This window comes from Rhinoderma darwinii, chromosome 2 (assembly GCF_050947455.1).
Source record: "Rhinoderma darwinii isolate aRhiDar2 chromosome 2, aRhiDar2.hap1, whole genome shotgun sequence".
Lineage (NCBI taxonomy): Eukaryota > Metazoa > Chordata > Amphibia > Anura > Rhinodermatidae > Rhinoderma > Rhinoderma darwinii.
The window spans coordinates 85,334,279-85,355,880 of NC_134688.1; the positions used below are offsets into that span (position 1 = coordinate 85,334,279).

Sequence of the window (21,602 nt, forward strand, 5' to 3'; positions counted from 1 at the left end):
AAAATGTCAATTTTTATGCTATTTTAACCTGTTGTATTCCAATACGGCTCCAATCGTATCAGCGTTATTTGAGTGTATGATTTACAGAGCAAAATTAATACATGATGGCACAAGGCCCAAGTCATACAATTAAAATAAACACAAAGACACCAGACACACAACATGTGGATAAAAATTCTGCAATGTTTTTATTAAGGGTTACCAAAATATTAATACTTAAATCAATAAAATAATAAATACTTGAACCAAATAAATAATTAAAAACGATTATAATAAAAATCACAATAATAAGAATCCAGGGAAGACAAAAACCCCCGCTAATAAAACATCGTGACAAGCATAAATGTAATAAAAATTAAATTGGGAGGCAGGGTGGGGGACGCTGGTCCTAGGAAATCTGGAACGGACAGCGGAGCTGCGGGAAAGCTGGACTTTTTAAAGCAGAATTTTTCCCGCTGTTCGGACTGAACGGCTAATCCGCGAAAGAGTCCTGGTGCTGGGCAGAAGAACAGAATCTTCCAGAAAAACGCCAGAGTCTCCCAGGTAACTAAGGACCAATCAGCGACAGCGTCCTGGTGTTGGGCAGAAGAACAGAATCTTCCAGAAAACAGGTAAGTACCAACTGCACTAAATAAGGGAAAAAGAAGGGGGTGGATGACAACAGACCAAACCACCTAGAAAGCAGAATTAAATAACCAGCAAATACAAACTCGAATTAAAACATGAATGCCCCTATGCCATCATGTGTCCCCCAAGCAATACTGCTCTGGCGGGCCCTATCATTAGAAATGTTTTGAATTAGGTCTCATGCACAAAGCCGTATTAATAGACCACCCATTGACCTCTATGTGGTCTTACTGTGTCTCAGATTTTTTCAGTTGGATTTTGTATCAATCCGACAAAAAATTCTGCCATGTTATATCAGATGCCATATTGCAGAGGTATCCCCCCATAAAAGCAATACTTTAAGGGGAGAATAAACCCATAATATGGCCCCGCACGGAGCACCATAGGGTACTTACAACCATGTATTATTTATCTGCAAGGACTGCGTACCACTATGCAGCCTTCTGCATTCACCTCTGCCTTGCCCATGATGCCTTAACTATTCTAACTATTCTAGTTACATAGTTCGTACGAAAAAAGACACATGTCCATCAAGTTCAACCAAGGAATGGGAAAAGGGAAGGGACACATTTCTACACATAGGAGCGAATACTTTTTTGTTCTAGGAAATTATCTAAGCCTTTTTTAAAGCCATCTAATGTCCCTGCTGTGACGGCTCCTGCGGTGACTATTCCATAGATTCACAGTTCTCACAGTAAAGAAGGCTTGTCGCCTCTGCAAGTTGAACCTTTCTTTTTCCAGACGTAGGGAGTGCCCCTTTGTTTTTTTAGGGGGTTTTACATGGAACAGGATTTCACCATATTTTTTGTACACCGCATTTCAAATTATTATGCAAATGTTATTTTTCGCTGATTTTCCTAAATAGTCGATGCAAATGACAGTCAGTATAATCTTCAAGCCATCAACCGTTGGAGTATAATGCAAATTTTATTGAACAAATCTCCTAATGATAATAGATTTTTTTTTAGAAGTAAAAAACTCAAAATGCACTGTTTCAAATTATTATGCGCAACAGAGATCAAAACATTTTAAAGGTTGTAAAGAGAACTAAAATGGTAATTTTTTGAATTTGCAATATCAGGAGGTCATATTTACAGAGATCAAAAGCTCTTTCAATCAAAAAAAACTTAACAGGCCAAGTTACATGTTAACATAGAACCCCTTCTTTGATATCAGCTTCACAGTTCTTGCATCCATTGAATTTGTGAGTATTTGGACAGTTTCTGCTTGAATATCTTTGCAGGATGTCAGAATAGCCTCCCAGAGCTTCTGTTTTGATGTGAACTGCCTCCCACCCTCATAGATATTTTGCTTGAGGATGCGCCAAAGGTTCTCAATAGGGTTGAGGTCAGGGGAACATGGGGGCCACACCATGAGTTTCTCTCCTTTTATGCCCATAGCAGCCAATGACACAGAGGTATTCTTTGCAGCATGAGATGGTGCATTGTCATGCATGAAGATAATTTTGCTACGGAAGGCACGGTTCTTTTTGTACCACGGAAGAAAGTGGTCAGTCATAAACTCTACGTACTCTATTCACCAACCATCCACTACTCCATCTATCTGGACCATCCAGGGTTGCACGGCACTCATCAGTAAACAACACAGTTTGTAAATTAGTCTTCATGTATTTCTGAGCCCACTGCAACCGTTTCTGCTTGTGAGCATTGTTTAGGGGTGGCCGAATAATGGCTTTATGCACACATGCAAACCTCTGGAGGATCCTACACCTTGAGGTTCGCGGGACTCCAGAGGCACTAGCGGCTTCAAATACCTGTTTGCTGCTTTGCAATGGCATTTTAGCAGCTGCTCTCCTAATCCTATTAATTTGTCTGGCAGAAACCTTCCTCATTATGCCTTTATCTGAACGAACTCGTCTGTGCTCTGAATCAGCCACAAATCTTTTCACAGTACGATGATCACGCTTAAGTTTTCTTGAAATATCCAATGTTTTCATACCTTGTCCAAGGTATTGCACTATTTCACGCTTTTCGGCAGCAGAGAGATACTTTTTCTTTCCCATATTGCTTGAAACCTGTGGCCTGCTTAATAATGTGGAATGTCCTTCTTAAGTAGTTTTCCTTTGGCAAACTAATTATCACAGGTGTCTGAGATTGATTACAATGATCCAAAGAGCCCTAAGACACAATACCATCCATGAGTTTAATTGAAAAACTAATAATTAAATGTTTATGACACTTAAATCCAATGTGCATAATAATTTGGAACACAGTGTATGTGCCATTCATATATTTATATAAATTGATCATGTCCCCCCTTAGTCGTCTCTTTGCAAGGCTAAATAGGTTTAATTCTTTTAATCTTTCCTCATAACTTAGATTCTCCATGCCCCTTATTAGCTTCGTTGCTCTTCTTTGTATTTTTTCCAACTCCAGGGCATCCTTTCTATGAACTGGAGCCCAGAACTGAACTGCATATTCTAGATGAGGCCTCACTAATGCTTTGTAAAGTGGTAATATTACATCCCTGTCCCGCGAGTCCATGCCTCTTTTAATACACGACAATATATTGCTGGCCTTTGAAGCAGCTGATTGACATTGCATGCTGTTATTTAGTTTATGATTTACAAGTACACCCAGTTCCTTCTCAACAAGTGAGTCCCCCAGTGTAGCTCCCCCTAGGACATATGATGCATGCAGGTTGTTAGTACCTAGATGCATAACTTTACATTTATCTACATTAAACTTAATTTGCCATCTGGATGCCCAAACACTTAGTTTGTTTAAATCCGCTTGCAATTCACGACATCTTCCATAGACTGAACTATATTGCATAGCTTGGTGTCATCTACAAAAATAGAAATAGTGCTATTAATCCCATCCTCTATATCATTAATAAATAAGTTGAATAATAGTGGTCCCAGCACTGAACCCTGGGGTACACCACTTATAACCGGTGACCATTCAGAGTAGGAATCATTGACCACAACTCTCTGGATACGGTCCTTGAGCCAATTCTCAATCCAATTACAAACTATACTTTCTAAACCTATAGTCCTTAATTTACCCATTAGACGTCTATGAGGGACAGTGTCAAATGCCTTTGCATAGTCCAAAAACACTACATCCACAGCGGCCCCTCTGTCTAGGCTTCTGCTCACCTCTTCATAAAGACATATCAGGTTAGTTTGACAACTTCTGTCCTTAGTAAAACCGTGCTGGCTATCACTTATAATACTATTTTTTTGTCACATAATCCTCTATATAGTCCCTCAATAGCCCCTCAAACATTTTCCCCACAATGGATGTTAAGCTTACTGGTCTATAATTACACGGCGAAGACCTAGAGCCCTTTTTGAAAATAGGCACCACATTTGCCCTGCGACAGTCCCTTGGCATTATACCAGTCACTAGAGAATCTCTAACTATTATGAAGAGGGGGACAGAAATAACTGAACTAAGCTCTTTAAGAATTCTAGGGTGTAACCCATATGGTCCCGGGGCCTTGTGCACATTTATTTTATTTAACTTAGCTTGCACCATATCTACATTCATCCAATTCAGTATATCAACTGATATATTAACAGCACTGGCACCGGCTACATCAGCTGCTCTTTCTTTGATTGTATATACAGAGCTAAAGAACCCATTTAGTATCTCTGCCTTCTCTTGATCCCCTGTGACCAACTCCCCATTACCACTATCTAAGGGTCCTACATGTTCAGACCTTGGCTTTTTTCCATTTACATACTTGACGATTTTTTGGGGATTTGTTTTACTATCCATGGCCACCTGCCTTTCATTTTGTATTTTTGCTGATTTTATTAAATTTTTACAAATTTTATTACGCTCTTTATAATTTAAAAAGGCTACAGATGTACCCTCAGATTTGTATTTTTCAAATGCCCTTTTTTTGTCATGTATTTCCCTTTTTACAGAAGGTGTAAGCCATGTGGGGTTTAGTTTTAGTCGTTTATACTTGTTACCTAAAGGAATAAATTTTGCACTATAATTACCCAAAGTAGATTTTAAAATCTCCCATTTATCATTTGTCCCATTATTTGACATTAGTTCTTCCCAGTCTATATCCTGAATTGCAGTCCTCAACCTGGGGAAATTGGTTTTCTTAAAATTAAATGTTTTTGCCCTCCCAGCCTGTGTTTGTTTTTTACAGTATGTGTAAAATATAACTATATTGTAATCACTGTTACTGAGGTCTTCACGAACGTTGACATTCCCAACAAGCTCTGCATTATTAGAAATGACCAGAGCCAACAGAGCTTCACCTTTAGTCGGGTCATCCACAAACTGGCCCATAAAATTTTCCGCCAACAGGTTGAGGAAATTTCTCCCCTTTGCAGTTGAAGCCGAACCATGACACCAATTAATATCCCTGTAATTAAAATCTCCCATTATCACTAAAGTACCCGTCTGTGCAGCCCGCTCCATCTGTTTATATAGCTGACCTTCTATCTCTTCAGTTATATTGGGGGGTCTGTAGATTACACCAAAAGTAATATTTTCAGTGTTTACCTCCCTTTGTAATTCCACCCACAAGGTTTCAATCTCCTCACAATCTTCACCCACTATTGTCTCTTTCACACTCACCTTCATATCACTTCTCACATACAGACATACACCACCGCCTTCATATCACTTCTCACGTACAGACATACACCACCGCCTTTCCTATTTGTCCTGTCTTTCCGAAACAGTGTAAAACCCTGTAGATTTACAGCCCAATCATGTGAAGTGTCCAACCATGTTTCAGCAACACCAACTATATGTATATTTTCCTCCAGTACCAAGGCCTCCAGCTCCCACATTTTGCTTGCTAGACTTCTGGCATTTGTGAACATACACTTTAACTTGCCTTTCAGTTTTTCACTTTCATTATCAGAAATGTGATTATTTGACATTTGGGCATTTTTATTTTCATTTTCATTGCTGTTTTGTAACAAAAGGATCTCCTTATCCTGATGTCTAGTTCTCTCCCCACAGTCTGTTTGTCCCCCCACCAATATAGTCTGACCCCTCTCTACCCTCTCTACCCCTTTATTTTCTACATTGAGATGGGTCAGACTATATTCTATTTGTCATGCACTGGCCTGTGTACCATGATCTTCCAACAGAGGACTGGCACAACAGGACCTGTCATTTCAGGCACCACACTTATAGTTATCTGCTCAGCAGAATAAAACGAAATTCAGACCATGTCTGTGGTGCATTGTCAGTGTTTGTGCTGATAAAATCTCCTGATGTATACACTGTTGTGGCCATTGATCTAGCCAAACATATGCCAAAAGGGAGTCCTTATGGCAAACATGTGGCTGGTGTAAGTCAAAATACTTTTTTTTTTATTGGGAGTCAATGGCATACATATGTACCTGTCTAGGCATAGAATTGAATACCTCAGGGTATATGTATGGTAGGACTGCTTAAAGTAGGCCCACTGTACGCGGTGTGCACTAGCCCTGGGGGCAACACAGCAGTGATCTGTACATAACAAATATTTAATTATTTCAAATGCTCGGTTGATCTTCGTTTATTATAGTATGCCGTAATACAAGTTTTCATATATGTTACACCCGTTTAATGGCACATATTGTCAGAATTGGTGGGTGCGCAGTTCATTGATACAAATGGTACATATTTCGAGCTTCATATTTTCTTACATATTTGCGCTGTTTTTCTGTTGTACACAGCTGAGCGCCACAGTTGTCCATAACCTAGGAAGGCAGTTTGGTTGTATTTTTTGTTTATGATAAATTTTCTTTGAATTTCATAGCACATCACATTAAATTTCAACATAAAATGTTCCTCGAGATGATAAAAACATACACTATATGTAATTAGGTTATATCGTGGACCCAAAGCTATATATTTTGGAGAGGCTGCTACATATCAGTGAATACAATGTTTCTTTTTTGTTACCAGCACTTTTGTTGGCAGTAACTGGATTATTTTCACTTCAGAACACAGTAAATTCAATTTATTTAGTTGTGTTTTTTTTCTTTTTTTCTTTTTTTAAAGCACTCTATCTAGTATCGTATTGTGCTTCATTTATACGGATATGTTGGCTACACATAGCTTTATACTATGTGTCTATAGGCAGTAAGTAGAAGACTTCCAGCTATATAATAATGCCCATGGGTGTAACTACAGCATTAGCAGCTGCTATATGCCAGAGGTTGAGAGGGCCCACTCTGGTGCATAAACATTGTTCCTTTTATTGGGTGGAAAAACATGTTGGAGGCTTTCTGCTATGTAGCACTGCTATGTAGGGTCTCCGATATATGGTGCTACTATCCATACCTTTAATTATTGCTACTAATGTCGGGTTCCTACGGGTCGGATACGCTGCGTAAAACTATGTAGCATATCCGACCTAGAACCCGCAGCACGATCAGTCTAAAAAACCGCACCTCATTGTGGAATTTCTGCTGCGAAAAGCGGCGCTAGAAAAAAAACAAGCGTTCATACTTACCCCGACCGTAGTCATAATGACCCGTCCCTCCGTTGTCGCGCAGTCCATGTGACAGCTGCACCTGTGATTGGCTGTATGAAGCATCATCCTAGGAGGGAGGCCTGGAAGAAGAACAGAAGAAAGCATTGTCATGACAACGCTCGGGTGGTAAATATAAGCTTTCTTTTTTTTCTGAGTTGTGATTTTTGTGGCGGGTTTTACATTCCCATTCAATTCAATGGGGGGAAACCCGCAACTGAAGCAACGAAAAAGTCAATTTATGAACGTTTTCGCTGTTTTTGTTCCGTGGGCATGACATTTTCTAAATCTCAAACACTTTGCTGCTACTGTAAATGCTGCGGAATTTACACACAGAATTCAGTTGCGGAAATTCTGCAGCGTTTACGCTACTTGGGAATCCGGCATTATGCTGCTAATATAGTTTTCTGTCACAGGGTGGTGGGGCCCCATCTCATTTTGCAATGAGTTCTAGTTTTGGCCCTGATGATGTCCTTTAGGGCATGGCCAGACGTGGCGGAATTGCTCTGGAAATCCGCAGCGGACATATTCTCCATTGGTTTACATACCTTTTTAGTTAGGTTCATGCTGACGTGGCGGAAAAATCCACTGCGGACCATAGGCTGCGGTGCGGAATTTGGTGTCCGCAGCATACACTGGCTGTTACGGACGTGTAGCGGACTTGTTGCGGACTTATTGCGGAATTTCTCCATTGATTTCAATGGAGTTTCAAAATTCTGCGATGAAATCCGCAGATGTTATCTGTGCTGCGTTGCGTATTGGTTTTACACACAGGATATTTCTTCATTCTGGCTAGACCTATGTGTTTCGCGGTCTAGAGCCAGACTGAGATGGAATGTTTTAAAAGACAGCAGGAAGTACTCTTCACCTGAATACGCAACGGCTAATCCGCAGCAATTTACTGCACATTTTAGGCAAAGGCGCAACAGAATCTGCAACGCAGATTATGTGCGGCATTGATGCGGACAGTGTCTGCAGAAATACGCCACGTCTGGTACCCGAACAATCACAAATAGAAATTTCAAACACAGCCACACTAAGGCCGGATTCACACGAGCGTGTGCGTTTGCGCACGCAAAAAACACGGCGTTTTTTTGCGTGCGCAAAAGGCACTTAACAGCTCTGTGTGTCATCCCCGTATGATGCACGGCTGCGTGATTTTCGTGCAGCCGCCATCATTATGACACTGTTTGGATGTTTGTAAGCAGAAAAGCACGTGGTGCTTTTCTGTTTACATTCATAGTTTGACAGCTGTTGCGTTAATCACGCGCGTCACACGGAAGTGCTTCCGTGTGGCATGCGTGATTTTCACGCACCCATTGACTTCAATGGGTGCGTGATGCGCGAACAACGCACAAATATAGGACATGTCGTGAGTTTTTCACAGCGGCTCACGCTGCGCAAAAATCACGGACTGTCTGCACTGCCCCATAGACTAACATAGGTCCGTACGACACGCGTGAAAATCACGCGCGTTGCACGGACGTATTTCACTCTTGTGTAAACGAGCCCTTAATGGTGAAGATCCAGCTTAGGTCTAGCAGACAGCATGGGTACGGCATTAGATATGCCGGTTATTTATAAATCAAGTATAAAAGACAAAATGGGATAAAAGAAAATGCTAGTGTATAAAAATAATAATAATAACTAAATTATGATTGTTAACTCCTTAACGCCGAAGGACGGATATATCCGTCCTTAGCAGCTACCAGTTCGCGCAGGAGGACGGATATATCCATCCTGTGATGGCACGGGTACTGACACTGTACCCACGCAATCAGCGGCAGGAGCACGGCTTTTATACACAGCCTGGCTCCTGCTTCAACTGCCGGAATCGAAGCGCGCTCCGATTCCGGCAGTTTAACCCATTAAATGCCGCTGTCAATAGTGACAGCGGCATCTAATGTGTTTGACAGAGGGAGGGAGCTCCCTCTGTCACCCGATCGGCGCCCCCCCCTAACAAAGACCCCCAGGTCTGCCTTCAGCAAATGCCTGTTAGGCGATGCCGGAGGCATGACCTAACAGGTTGCCTGTCAGTTTTACACTGACAGGCAATAATGCTTTGGTATACTAAGTATACCAAAGCATTATATATGCGATCAACAGATCCCATAGTGAAGTCCCCTGGTGGGACTTAAAAAAAAATGTCAATCAGTTAAATAAAGTTTGTGAAAAAAAAAAAAATGACAGTCAAAATCAAATAAAACTACTTTTTTTGCCCAAAAAGTGGTTTTATTTAGTAAAAGTGTCAAAACAAATGACACATACACATATATGGTATCCCCGCGATTGTAACAACTTTACCAATAAAATGAACAGATTAATTAAACCGCCAGATGGACAGCGTCCAAAAAAAACGCAAAAAACTAAGGTAAAATTCTCTCTTTTCTCCCATTCCCCCCATAAAAAATAAAATAAAAGTTAATCTATAAGTCCTATGTACCCCAAAATAGTACTAATGAAAACTACACTTTGGCCGAAAAAATCAAGCCCACATACGGCCACATCGACTGAAAAATAAAAAAATTACGTTTCTTGGAATGCGGTGATGCAAAAACAATTTTTTTATAAAAGGGTTTTTATTGTGCAAATGTAGGAAAACATATAAAACCTTTACATATTTGGTATCCCCTTAATCGTGCCGACCCATAGAATAAAGTTAACATGTTATTTACGCTGCATAGTAAACGGCGTAAATTTATAACGTGAAAATTAATGCTGGAATAGCTGCTTATTTTCAATTCTCTCCTAAAATAAAGTTAATAAAAGTTAATCAATATATTATAAGCATCTAAAAATGGTGCAATTACAAAATACAACTCGTCCCGCAAAAAACAAGCCCTTATACAGTTACGAGTCTTGGAATGCGACCGTGAAAAAACAAAAAATAATCCTTGGTCATTAACGTGCAAAATGGCTCGGTCATTAAGGGGTTAAATGGAAAAAACCTCTGTATTTTCCACAAAAATAAGATACTGTTTACTGTATATATGCAAAATGATGCATAAAAACACAATAACAGAACACAAGGCCTCATACAGCTTTGTAAATATAAATATAAAACCTTATGACCACTGGAATGCAGCGTGGGGGGGGGGGGGGTTTAAAAAAAATAAACTCTGGTTATTATTAAGGGGCTAAAGAAGCCAGGAAAAGATGTGCCCAGTAGGCTATGGCTAGATAACAACTTTCGAGGTGGCCTTTCTTGTATGCTGCTTTCTACATTGAAGTCTAAGGCTGGGTTCACACAACCTATTTTCAGGCGTAAACGAGGCGTTTTACGCCTCGAATTACGCCTGAAAACACGTCTCAAATACGTCGGCAAACATCTGCCCATTCATTTCAATGGGTTTGCCGACGTACTGTGCCGACGACCTGTAATTTTACGTGTCGTTGTCAAAAGACGGCGCGTAAAATAACAGCGTCGTCAAAGAAGTGCAGGACACTTCTTGGGACGTAATTTGAGACGTTTTTCATTGACTTCAATGAAGAACAGCTCCAAATTACGGCCGTAATTGACGCCTCGCAAAACGCGAGTACGAGCAATTACGTCTGAAATGCAGGAGCTGTTTTCTCCTGAAACAGCTCCGTAATTTCAGCCGTAATTGTCGTTATCGTGTGCACATACCCATAGGTATTTATGGAAAGAGCCGAGCAAACAGCAGTATGAGGCCTAGGAGGCATAAATGGAAAATGATAGACAGTTCTCCTTCATTAGCACGGATGAGACATGTATTAGGCATCATGTTCAAGATATCAATATGTTTAGATAAAAGAAATGAAAACTTTTTCTGTAATGTACTCTGGTTTTGTCATTTTTCTCTTTTGTTCCCTATGGCATAAAAAGGATTAACTTGTTATTGAAATAAAGAAAAAATAACCAAAAATAAACGACCATAGTTTTACTTAAAGATCACTTGGCTGCTAAAGTTTTAGTGTTTTTGAACATAATCCAGGAACTTTATGGCTGAGGTCTAACTTTTTGGAACACTTCATGAATTTCTCTGAAGTCAATGTTTTGATCAGGAAATTCTTGTAAACCGCAGCAAAAAATAGAGCAGTGGCTGATCGACAGGGTCCCCTGTGAGTTTTTATATGATGATGGGAATCCCTATGACTAGTCCAAATATGGAGATGTCCATCTCAAGTAACCATAACCCTCAGTGTAAATAACCATTTCCTTTAGTGAGGAGATGAAAATGAATAGTGTGTTTGTGAGAGAGAGACTTCTGAAAGCTACAGGCTGCAGCAGGATCACAACAGGACAGCTAAATACTACATTACCCCCTTCCATATTTTTGGAAAATGTTACTTAAAAGTGGAGGGTCAGTTTAAAGAGTATTCTGATCTTTCACATTTGTGACATATCCATAGAATATGCCAGAAATGCGCGATAGGGTGGGTCCGACCTCTGCAACCCTCACCTATCAGGAGAACGGGGGTCTCGTGACCCATTTATGCTGCTTCTGTATGGGTGTATGGCTGAAGTTCCCCCTCCACCTCAATAGAAAGAGAGATGGCTCTATCCATTTACGTCTATAAGGGTATGTTCACACGCTTAACAAAATACGGCGGAAAATACAGAGCTGTTTCCCAGGGAAAACAGCACCTGATTTTCAGCCGTTTTTTGAGCAACTAGCGTTTTTTACGGCCGTTTTTGGAGCTGTTTTTCTATTGAGTCAATGAAAGACGGCTCAAGAAGTGACATGCGCTTCTTTTTACGAGGCAATTTTTTTACGCAGCCGTTTTTAAAAGCGGCCGCGTAAAAACCGCCCCATGGGAACGGAACGCTGTTTTTCCCATTGAAATGGGCATATGATTGGAGGCATTTTTAGCCATTTTTCGGGGGGTTTACGGCCCAAAAACGGTTGAAAATAGGCCGTGTGAACATACCCTAAGAGTTACGGTAGGAACTGAGCAAGCGTTTGGTGAATAATGGGATGGTGAATGATCTATGGGATAATGTAGACCCCACTGCAAATTATAAGTGGTCACCAAGGTGTTCCCTGACCAAGGACAAGCACTAAGCCAGACGCCCTGTATGCAAGGCATGCCATTATTCCTTATAATACACACAGCTGCTGCAGAACCTCTTTTTGAAAAGAAAGAAAGAACTTCCTGTCCACTATTGATTGATATAAAAATGCCCTCATCTGTTTAAAAAAAGACTGCAGCAGGCGTGTATTATGATGTTCTGCAGCAGCCAGGGCACAGTACAATACATATTGCAGCTGCTGAAGAACCTCTTTTCAAAGAGAGTAGGAGGGCTAAATCATTCAATGGTTGGCGCAGTAAAAGAAACTTAGTATAAGGCCAGATTCACACGAGCGTGTGCGTTTTGCAAAAGTTCAATGTGGCATCTGTATATGGTGCGTGGCTGCGTGATTTTCGCGCAGCCGGCATCATTATGACGCTCTGTTTTTAGGTTACGAAACAGTAAAGAAGGAGGGGCTTTTATGTTTCAATTCACTTCTTTAACAACTGTAGCGCGAATCACGCGCGTCACCCGGAAGTGCTTCAGTGTGCCGTGCGCGATTTGCACGCACCCATTGACTTCCGTGTGCTGCGCGAAACACGGGCAAGTATAGGACATGTCGTGAGTTTTACGCAGCGGACATACGCTGCGTGAAAATCACAACCTGTCAGAACGGCCCCATTGACTTACATAAGTCCGTGCGACGCGCTTGATTTCCACGCGTGTAGCACGAACGTAATACACGTTCGTGTGAATAAGGCCTAAAAGTGATCTGTGACAGAAGTCTTCTGCAGGAAGAGATGCAACACCCATGTAGCACCACTGATCAATGTATAATCATGAGGTTCTGAAATAAAAATTTAATGTTTATATTAATGATATTTACAGTCATATCAATGGAAAATTACTGACATATATTATATATATTTTGTATCTGATATTATGTATCTGATATTCACATAGAAGTTCTGGTTTTAAAAGGGTGCTTAAAAAGTATAATTTTTATTTTAGATAAATTTTAAATACCATATACACAATAACATTTAATGTTTTTAGTTTTTTTGTGTAGATTCACTGAAGTGATATATGAGTAAAATATATAATTTTATTTCATAACTCTAAAAACAGGGGTACAATCACCACTGTGAAAAGCCCCACCGTGTGTATTAAAAATGTATTAAACAATAACTACCAAGTCCTGATTCAATTGTGAACCCTCTATGACTAAGTATATTATAAAGATACCAATCTGGAATCAGCATTTGAACATGGGTATAACAGTAGTTAAGACCCTAAAACACACTGGAGCCCGCGATAACCGCACCAGAAACTCCTAATGCTAAGGTATACAACAATGCCACTGTCCCCTATGCTAAGATTCCTCATTTAACCCGACCCTACGCGTTTCTATACTTATCATCAGGGGTCTGTTGCTTGGTCACTCTGGCCAGGATGCCAGCGATATTACTTCAACAGCAGATATTCTGCTGTACACCACGGAAGCATGCTCGCATAGATATCAGCGGCATGCTTCACTACGGGACTCTGAGTTACTATAACACCTAACTCCTCCCCCTGGCCTCAGCAGCGCTCTCCGAACCAGCCAATCACACTCACCCCCCAGATTCGTGACGCCTGTCCATGTGACTCCCGGCTGTCAGCTGACATACCCGGAAGTAAACACCGACCGCATCAAAACGAACGCGCAGGCGCAGTGGAAGGCTGTAGGCGCATCACTTATGCTGCACAAGAACTAATTATGATTAAGGAAGGAGTATAACGATATTAAGAATTTGGATAAGTATTGCGGATCAGCTCAAGACCGCAACTGGACTGCCATCAATAAAGCACCTTCCCTGTAGATACATATTGTATGAATGAATGAACGAACGAACGAACGAACGAACGAACGAACGAACGAACGAACGAACGAACGAACGAACGAACGAACGATGTAATGTCTACCACACTTTGGAGTTTTTTTGAAACACCTGCTGAGAAGGACCATGCCTGTTAGCCTAAATGGCAAAATGCAAATTGCTGTGTAAAGACCTGGCACAACGGCCATATATCTGCCTTGAAAATCATCAGGATAACAGACGATAAAAATGCATATTTAAATGAAACAGGCATAATTTGTCTGCTCGTTTAAACCTTCTGGTTGTACACACGCCAATCTATAAATCCATTGGGCTTCTTTACGCAGAATGAGGTTGTCCCAATCCCCTCCCCGCTTAGGAGGCCTTATTAGTTCAATTGCCTGAAATTTCAAACATTATGCTCTGCCTTGATGTTTTGCATGTACATGTTTGGATATAGGAGTGTCTCTCGAATGAACAATATCTCCAACATGCTCTCTGATCCGGCGCCGAAACTGCCGCACCGTTTTGCCCACATAATTCAGTGGACATGGACATGTTATCAAGTAGACCACCCCTGCTGTTTTACAATTGACGAAGTCTCGAATATCATACTCCACCTTCGTGGCAACACTTTTGAATTTTTTCCCACTCTGGATGAAATCACAGGCTTTGCAACTGCCACATCTATGTGTACCCGGTATCTGCCTATCCAGCCATGTTCCTTTTTGTGTAATGGGGTAAAAACAGCTCTGCATGACCCTATCCCTAATGTTTTTACCTCTACGGAACGTAACTGAAGGCCATTGTGTGATCTGATCTACCAAGTCTACATCAGCACTTAGAATACGCCAGTACCTTTTCAAAATTTGCATAATTTCTTCTAAACCCATTTCCATACATTTTTTCCGGTTGTGATGTTTAAAAAACGTAATCCATTTTAGTTTACGAGCAAACAAATTTAAATCCTTAATCCAGGTAAATGAATCAAACTTCACTGTGGGGACAAATGAAAGCCCCTTCTCTAATAACATGATCTCAGATGCACTCAGATTATATTCAGATAAATTAATAATTTGTAACTTATCCGTTCCTCTTCCCTTTACTAATCCTTTTGTCCCCTCAGCATGTAGCGGGAAATGGGGGTACGCCGGAACTGTAGCTCGATGGACGATTTTGAGATACAGGCGCAGGACCTCACAAATAGATTGAAGGACAGAGGCTTCCCCATGGGGGTAATCAGAAAGGCCTAGGAGGGAGCGAGGGATGCAGATAGGCAGAGTCTTCTTGTCCCTAGAAAACGCAAAGAGGAAAGAGTCACGAGACTCATAGGCACTTATGACTCCAAACAATGTGAAATTATGCAAATTTTGAAAAGGTACTGGCGTATTCTAAGTGCTGATGTAGACTTGGTAGATCAGATCACACAATGGCCTTCAGTTACGTTCCGTAGAGGTAAAAACATTAGGGATAGGGTCATGCAGAGCTGTTTTTACCCCATTACACAAAAAGGAACATGGCTGGATAGGCAGATACCGGGTACACATAGATGTGGCAGTTGCAAAGCCTGTGATTTCATCCAGAGTGGGAAAAAATTCAAAAGTGTTGCCACGAAGGTGGAGTATGATATTCGAGACTTCGTCAATTGTAAAACAGCAGGGGTGGTCTAGTTGATAACATGTCCATGTCCACTGAATTATGTGGGCAAAACGGTGCAGCAGTTTCGGCGCCGGATCAGAGAGCATGTTGGAGATATTGTTCATTCGAGAGACACTCCTATATCAAAACATGTACATGCAAAACATCAAGGCAGAGCAGAATGTTTGAAATTTCAGGCAATTGAACTAATAAGGCCTCCTAAGCGGGGAGGGGATTGGGACAACCACATTCTGCGTAAAGAAGCCCAATGGATTTATAGATTGGCGTGTGTACAACCAGAAGGTTTAAACGAGCAGACAAATTATGCCTGTTTCATTTAAATATGCATTTTTATCGTCTGTTCCTTCTCAGCAGGTGTTTCAAAAAAACTCCAAAGTGTGGTAGACATTACATCGTTCGTTCATTCATTCATACAATATGTATCTACAGGGAAGGTGCTTTATTGATGGCAGTCCAGTTGCGGTCTTGAGCTGATCCGCAATACTTATCCAAATTCTTAATATCGTTATACTCCTTCCTTAATCATAATTAGTTCTTGTGCAGCATAAGTGATGCGCCTACAGCCTTCCACTGCGCCTGCGCGTTCGTTTTGATGCGGTCGGTGTTTACTTCCGGGTATGTCAGCTGACAGCCGGGAGTCACATGGACAGGCGTCACGAATCTGGGGGGTGAGTGTGATTGGCTGGTTCAGAGAGCGCTGCCGAGGCCAGGGGGAGGAGTTAGGTGTTATAGTAACTCAGAGTCCCGTAGTGAAGCATGCCGCTGATATCTATGCGAGCATGCTTCCGTGGTGTACAGCAGAATATCTGCTGTTGAAGTAATATCGCTGGCATCCTGGCCAGAGTGACCAAGCTACAGACCCCTGATGATAAGTATAGAAACGCGTAGGGTCGGGTTAAATGAGGAATCTTAGCATAGGGGACAGTGGCATTGTTGTATACCTTAGCATTAGGAGTTTCTGGTGCGGTTATCGCGGGCTCCAGTGTGTTTTAGGGTCTTAACTACTGTTATACCCATGTTCAAATGCTGATTCCAGATTGGTATCTTTATAATATACTCAGTCATAGAGGGTTCACAATTGAATCAGGACTTGGTAGTTATAGTTTAATACATTTTTAATACACACGGTGGGGCTTTTCACAGTGGTGATTGTACCCCTGTTTTTAGAGAGTTATGAAATAAAGTTATATATTTTACTCGTATATCACTTCAGTGAATCTATTAATTTTCCTATGTTGTGGGAGCACAAATTATACGTATCGTTTAATACAGTGAATTAGTTTTTTTGTGTAGTAACCCACGCCGACCCAGAGAGAACATACACACTTCATGCAGGAGTTGTCCTCTGGCAGGGCTTAATAGGAGTACAAAGATGGTAGACCTGGGGGCCTTTATTAGGCCACCAGGCTGCCATGACCACCATCGGCACACCTTAATCACATCACAGGGGGGCAATAGAGTGACTGAGGGGACCCTCCCCCTTGTTTTAAAGTCTTAGATGCTGCAGTCGGTATTGACCGTGGTATATCTGATCCTGGCCGTTAGAGTGAGGTGTCAGCTGTAATTCACAGCGGACACCCACAGCATATGGAGTGCGCTGAGCTCTTGAGCCCGCTCCATACTTCTGCACCCCGGCCATAACGCTTTTTTTAGCTTTGTTTTTGGCCCAAAACCTTGTGGCCAGATGTTACGTTAAAGTCTATAGTAAAACAAGTGAGCCTACTTTTGATTTGTGGCGGTTTTGTAGCATTTTTGGGATCAGTGGGGGTTTTAATTTTTTTTTAAAATTTACAGCATGCTCTAGGTATGGTATTTTTCCAGGAAAAACTGATGTATAAAAATTATACTGAACGAAAAAATCCACCAAAAGCGCCATTGATAACGTATAAAACGCATTGTGACAAATTTACTAACCTTTCTCAGTCAGTCTTCTGGCTTGGGAAATTTGCAAAAGGCCAAAAGACGCAATTAAGATTACGGCTTTTAGGCATTTTACCACATCCATGCCACTTTTGGAAAAAGGGGGCATGGCTTAACAAAAGGCAACAAATATACTTTTCGCCAGAAAACTGGCATAAATTACAGCAGAAATTTGGTGAAGATTTTATTCTGTGGGGTGTAGCAAGGAAGAAGCCTGTGCTGGGTCCTATTCTTGCCCCCCTAATCAGACTAACCCGCCTTTCCCATTCCTAAATTTAAAAAAAACCTATGTATAGCCTTACTGCACCTCCTCGCTTCATGTCGCCTGAGGCCTTCACTGCAGGTTGCAGCGCATACAAGTTACCGACACCGGGCAGCAGCAGGACGTTGTATGTGACGCAGCTCTGAGGACGTTGCATGCTGTGTCACATATATGGCCCCAGGACCTTGTAAGAGCCACGGCATGCTGAGGGGAAAAGCGAAAAAGAGGTGTGAGGTGAGTATACATTTTTTTTTCTGATGGGGTAATGGATGGCGCACATCTGCGGTTGTTACATCACATTTAAGTGCACGGGTAGCCGAAAGATGCAACACATTTATTAAGAGGCATTCACCTATTTATAAATGTGTTGCATCTTACTTCAACTAATTGTTTATTAAGACTGGCGTATGAAACATGAGTCTAAATAAATCTCGCTACTTTGTGTTTTTTAGATGCGTTTTGAAATGTGGAAAAAAAAGCGTTTGTGAAGGAGGCCTTATAAAGCTTGTGTGAGCCTAAATATTGTGTTGGCCAATTTGGGGGTTTTGACATATTCTTCTAAAAAGACAATTATCCTCTTTGATATCAACATTGATTTAAAATCCTACAAATAAATCAATTTGATTTAAATGTGGAAGCAAAGGTGTAGGTTTACCTCTAGGGGCTGCCTTGTAAAGCCTCCCAGCATTCCTATGTACAGGGCTGCGGAGTTCAAGAGATTATGCACTCAGACGGCTGCAGCATCTGAGAGGCTTTATAAACCCTAATCTGACTTAATCCTTACAATTTGCAGACTGGATTGAGACTGTTCATTCTCCCACCTGCTCTTCCAATGCTTTTCCCACCAAAACATCTGCTAGTGCTGATCATTGTAGTATCAGTGAAATGCTGGTCCTTATAATAGTTATGTTTATTTATTAGTAATACATTTTCTGTTAGTATTAACTATATAGCTGAAATATAAAAATATAGTAATGTATAATCACATAGTGATGAATAATAAAAATTAATAATTGCCTCGGGTTACAATATTTTCAATTTAAAATAGTCTTTCCTGAGATCACATTTAGTTTACAATAAATACCAAAGGCAGAAAAACTATCTAAGACGCTTATGATCTCTGTCTTTGATAAATTTACTGTACTGCTCTCTACCTGTACTATATGTCCTGTACTGCTCCCTACCTGTACTACATGTACTATACTGTTCCCTACCTGTATTATATGTACTGTACTGCTCTCTACCTGTACTACATGTACTGTACTGCTCTCTACCTCTACTACATGTACTGTACTGCTCTCTACCTGTACTACATGTAATGTACTGCTCTCTACCTGTACTACAAGTACTGTACTGCTCTCTTCCTGTACTACATGTACTGTACTGTTCCCTACCTGTAGTATATGTACTGTATACATTATTAAGCTCCTTGGAGCAAAAAAGAGAACTAACTACACTAGTTTATTTAAAATGTCACCTCCATTTACAATTGAACAGACTGTGCATCAAGTATATGTATCTCAGTTGCAGTGCCGCTCCTGGCTGCAGCCCAGCGAGTCAGACACTTGCATATATGATAGGCAATGGAGGTAAGTATTTGAATTTAAAAGTCAGGTATTAGAGCCCCACCGACATGTTTTGCTGTGCTATACAGCGTCCTCAGGGGTTCAGGGGCTTAGTGAGATCGCGCCGAAAAAGACACGCTGTTTTAAGCTGTCACGACGGAACAGCTGGAGAATCACTGCCACCAATCACATAACATCATCGTAGGCCGGGCCCCCATGACGCCATGATTGACAGTTTGGCCGGCCAATCGGTGATAGGACACCGAAGGCCAATGGGAGGGAAGCCTGTGTCTCCAGACGACGCCACGCAAGGGGGAAGAGACCCAGACCCCGCCCCCCTCTCACCGTGACTGACACCCATAGCAACCAAACAAAGGCAGATGGGCTACAGAGGCATAACTATATGCACATCCATATGTTGGATCATGCAGAGAGCCGTGAACTGCTCACTCAGTGCGGCACCGCAATCAAAGGGCATACCGACGTCTGCCATGTTCCAACATTGAACCTGTGCAGCGCATCAGGCTCCGTTCTCATGTGGCAGCATCCCACATTTTATGCAGTCAAACAAGGGCCATACTACAATGCAAAGTCAATATAGCACATCGTGCACTGCCCATACGTACCAGCACTCCATAGGGCCAGGAATCATATATCAACCATGCATAGTGCAGAGTTTATCATGCTTAGTGGTAGATAAAAGACATCCAGGCAGCAACTACATATCGCCACTTTGGCAAAATCGCATGGTGTGAACAGACACCTATTAAATGCACAAATGCATATGGGGTCGCGTGGTGTGAACAGACGCCTATTAGATGCACAATTGTATATGGGATCCAAAGGGACCAGCACTGATCCGAACATTATATCTCCCACTAGTTGTCATAAGGCCAATATATATGTATATATCTCTCCCGTGTTAACATAAATGGCGCAATCTCACAATACATATTAAAATAAGATAATAAAAAGAAACTCAGGGTAGTCAGTGTTACTCTGTCACACCGACTGAGGAGATAGAAAAGTTTTCTCAACATTATATAGTGTCTGGTTGAAAGGGAGGTTATGCAAGAAAGCACCATCCCCTACAATAAAGTTGGTAAGTAAATACAGTACATAGTATGGTGGTCAGCCTAACCACCTTGCCTAAGAATCCGTTCATCCATATGTATCACACGCATCCAAAGCTAACAGAAGTACTCTCATCAGATGAAAGCTGCAAAATTAAAACCCTCATTGAGGCCAGTGGGACTCAGAGTGTTGAGGCGATATATCCATCTGGCCTCTTCCTGCAATAATCTGCGGTCAAGATTGCCCGAACGTGGGCCCATCTTGACCAAAGACACACCCCAAAATTTCAGTACCCGGGTGTCACCACCGTGGAGAGAACGGACATGTCTCGACAATGGCGTATCCTCCTTCCCGGTGATGGAAAAGCAATGCCGAGAAATTCTCCTCCTAAGCTCCTGAATAGTCTTTCCTATGTACAATTTTGGGCATGGGCACTGGGCCGCATAGACTAGGCCGCTGCTCTGACAGTTCATGAACTTTTTTATCTGTTAGGTCTTGCCATCAGAAGTATTAGAGAAATTTTTAGTAACGGGCATATAGGGGCAGAATGAGCACCTGCCACACGGATGTGAACCCGTAATTGTTGTCAAAAGCCAACATTTGGAAGTAGATGACGGTTTTGAGTAGTGGCTATGAACTAGATGCTCACGTAGATTCTTCCCCCTCCTATATGTGACACTAGGGACTGGGGAGATCCGGTCATATAGATCAGGATCTGCTCTCAAAATAGGCCAATGTTTCTCCAGGATCTTTCTGACCTGGAAGAAACATGCGTCGTAAGTCCCAATGCATCTAATGACCGAAGTGGGCACAGCGGAATTAGCATTTTTAGTGGATGCCGATCCACATAGGAGATCCTGCCTTTTTGTTGCTCTGGCCCTGGCATAGGCCCTGTGTAGGTGTTTCTTTGGGTAACCACGAGCCATGAATTTCTGAAAAAAACCGTCACACTCGTCTCAAAGGATGCTTCATCCGAGCAATTCGCTAGTTGTGAAAATAAACTACAGAATAATATTACAAAACTACAGGGCGAGATTAAGGAAAGAAAGCACCGGAAATATATTAGGGACAAGAAAGATTTTGAAACCGGTCAAGCCTACACTTATAAAACTCGATCATATCCTGCACCTAGACAGGCGGCATATACCACTGATTTGTCGGAATCTGACATCTCGGTCACAGACGAGTCTAATAGT

The 21,602-nt window shown here is 41.5% G+C and overlaps 1 long non-coding RNA gene across 2 annotated transcripts; it reads right to left on the reverse strand.

Annotated features, from left to right (window-relative positions):
* Window positions 1-306: 306 nt before the first annotated feature.
* LOC142740682 (uncharacterized) lies at window positions 307-19,543 on the reverse strand. 2 transcript variants are annotated; one of them, XR_012880850.1, is made up of 4 exons: window positions 19,397-19,543; window positions 17,813-17,971; window positions 7,075-7,175; window positions 307-627 (listed from the first exon to the last, which is right to left on the reverse strand). It is a non-coding gene; the product is annotated as an uncharacterized LOC142740682 (long non-coding RNA). The 2 variants fall into 2 exon arrangements; XR_012880849.1 differs by lacking the exon at window positions 307-627 and adding an exon at window positions 6,151-6,316.
* Between the last annotated feature and the right edge of the window lie 2,059 nt (window positions 19,544-21,602).